Consider the following 2,934-nt stretch of genomic DNA (forward strand, 5'->3'; position numbering starts at 1 on the left):
CAGGAGCACTCATGCCCGCTGCGCTCTCTCTTTCTCTCTCTCTCTCTCTCTCTCTCTCTCTCCCCCCGTTGGTTTGAATGTGTCCCGCTCCCTCGCTCTGCCCTCATGTAGGCAAATTTCCTCTCTGTTTTTAGCCCAACTCTGCATTCAACTAAAGCTGTAGCCTACTTTATCTGCTATTCACAATCATTTTTAAATGTTCAATACAGTTACAAGAGGACAATCCAAATGAAACAAGGACCCTCCAGAAAACCTTAAAAGACCCAGACATTGAAGGTATAACACAGGTGGAACTTAGAATCTTTTGTTTCACAAGGATTTTTAAAATCCAATAATTCAAAATTAAATAGAATTGCATCAACCAAATTAACATATTCTGATAATCCTAAATGTTATGAGGAATATTAGCATTTTAGCACAAATGAAACTGAATGTCTGTAGACTAAAAACAAAGTAACAAACATAGTAGCCAATCTAAAGCCTGTTTTTCATATTATATTAAGAGTATGCATAGTTGTAGACCTATAGATAATAGAATGAGTATTTTTCAGGGTTTTAAGAGATTTCTCTTGTTGGCTTTAACCATTAAAGGTCACATATTATCCTCCTTTTCCAAAAGTTTAAATACGTCTCATAGCTCATCAAAACATGTCTATGAAGTTTCTTGTTCTAAATCCACTCTGATCCTGGATTTGATCATGTCTATAAACCCCTCTATTTCAGCTCTGCTCAGAACAGGCTGTTTCTGTTTCTGTATCTTTAAATGTAAATGAGCTGTGTTTGACCACACCCCTCTCTGGAAGGGCTTGGGTGGCTTAGGCTTTTTCACACAATGCCTTTTCGATTACGGTGATAAGGCAGACTCAACCTTGTCTTTTGCCCTTTGTGATGTCATGAAGGGAAAATCTCCAAACGACCTGTTTGAGCACACATTTTCTAGAAAGTGGAGCAGGCAAAAGATGGAGATGGACTCATAATTAGAGGGTTTGTAGACAGACTGGGGACACATTTTGGTGTTAGAAAAACATGTTTATTCTACTCTACAAATCTAAAGGACTTTCTTACTTCAGTGGCAAGAGCAAAACATTGGTTAATCATTACGCAATTGAAACCTCCTTAAGATCAGGGGTTGTGTAGCATCATGTTTACTTTCAGATGGATAGTGGAGAGGGAGAGTGCGTATATACTGAATGTCTGTGTGATAAGCTTTAATGTCTTTCATTAACCCAGTCAATCTTAAAGCAATCAGTCTGTCTGCCCTGTTCCACTTTTGATCATGTAGCAGATTTCAATCTTAGTAGTGGATGAAATCTAGCAGCCCTACTTAAGATACACACACACACACAGCGCGTAGTAGCAACTCTTTATCAGCCGGCTGTTGTCGGGGTGTGATTGATGCTGCTGTTCTCCCACAGCAGAGAGAGAGAGTTTGACTCCATGCCATGATAAGCACTGCACTTCATTTCCCCTTCCACCTCCTTACTGTCATTATCAGTATCCAAATTTAGCATACATGCTAAAAAAAGTTAAAAATAGACATGCAAAATCTAAGCAGTTCCCTTTTCAAAGATACATTACCCAAGTTCAGTTTGCTAAAAGTCAGCAAAGTTTACTTTTAGTGAATTAAGAGCAGATGGAAAATGTACAATCCCAGACTTTGGCTAGTTTGCACACTTTTCATCGTTGCTAATCAATGTTCATAGAACCCTGAAACTCCTTTTGTGAGCACTTTCATCTGAGGTTATTATCTTTTTTTTTCCAAAAGTGCCTCCCTTCCTCCTTGTTTATTTCTACATTTTCACTTATTGGAAGCTGCGCATCTCCTACTCTGTGGGCCACGCTGGAATGCCAAGCTCAGCAAACCTCCCCTTGGTCCACTAATGAGTTCAGCTCTCCCAGCTGCTCTGTCACAGACTCTGTGACTCCCCATTGAGAGCATTGCCAGGCATGCCGAGGAGGATGAGACTGTTAAAAAAACAATACATACAACTCAACTTGTTCATGCATGATGTAAACCAGATTGCTGACAACTTGGTATCTCATTGCAGCATGAATCAACCCATCCGACAAGACAACAACAAAACAGATCTTTCTTCACAGAAGATCGAGTGCCACTGTTTGGGCGTCAAGTTGTATCATAGCGTCATTATGAATCAAGTTGACAGTTAAAAGAGGAAAGGTATCTGGTGTACACATAAAGTTGGCCACAGCCCGCTAGGACTCTTGTAAAGTTGAATCTATCACACAGACCTCTGAACTTTCTGAGTCCATGAAAACAGTGTATTAAAATTCCTGCCAAACAGAAGTTGGAACACATAAAGCCGCCTGGGAAGTTGTGACCTCCGCCTGGTGATGGGAGAACCACTGTACTGTATGGCTCATTAACTGTAGCTACGAAATGGTAACCTGGCTACTGTACCTTTCAAATGAAGTGTGGATGGTGTGAGAGGCTGGCCAGGCTGCAGCCTAAGTGATAAGGCTGAGAATAAATGAGAGGCCTCACAAACCACGTGATGCATGACACAAAGCAGATATGAGAGGAACCCTAATGGGCCTAATTTGAAAGAAGGGTTGAAGGCTGTGAAGAAGGAGGACACACATCTTTTTAGAGCGCACAAATGATCACTTACGTTCCCCCTTGTTAACTATAAATCTTGAAAAGCAATTCGTCCTGACGGATTCGCACAGACACAGTCACGCCCTTCAGCCGAATCCCTTCCGTAAATGACTTCCTTCTCTGGAGCCAAAGCTCCCACAGATATATTTTTGAAACATTTCCAGAATCAGATGTGCAAGTTAGTACCACCTTTGTGTGACAGGTGCTGCCAGCTTATCTGCTGTGCATTTCAAACACACTTAAGTTCATTCAACCTCTGTGTGTCGTGCACAGCGAAACCTATTTCTTCACCCTGGAAGTGTCTCAAGGAGGATTTG

The sequence above is a fragment of the Labrus bergylta genome, chromosome 15 (genome assembly GCF_963930695.1).
Source record: "Labrus bergylta chromosome 15, fLabBer1.1, whole genome shotgun sequence".
In the NCBI taxonomy this organism is placed as follows: Eukaryota; Metazoa; Chordata; class Actinopteri; order Labriformes; family Labridae; genus Labrus; species Labrus bergylta.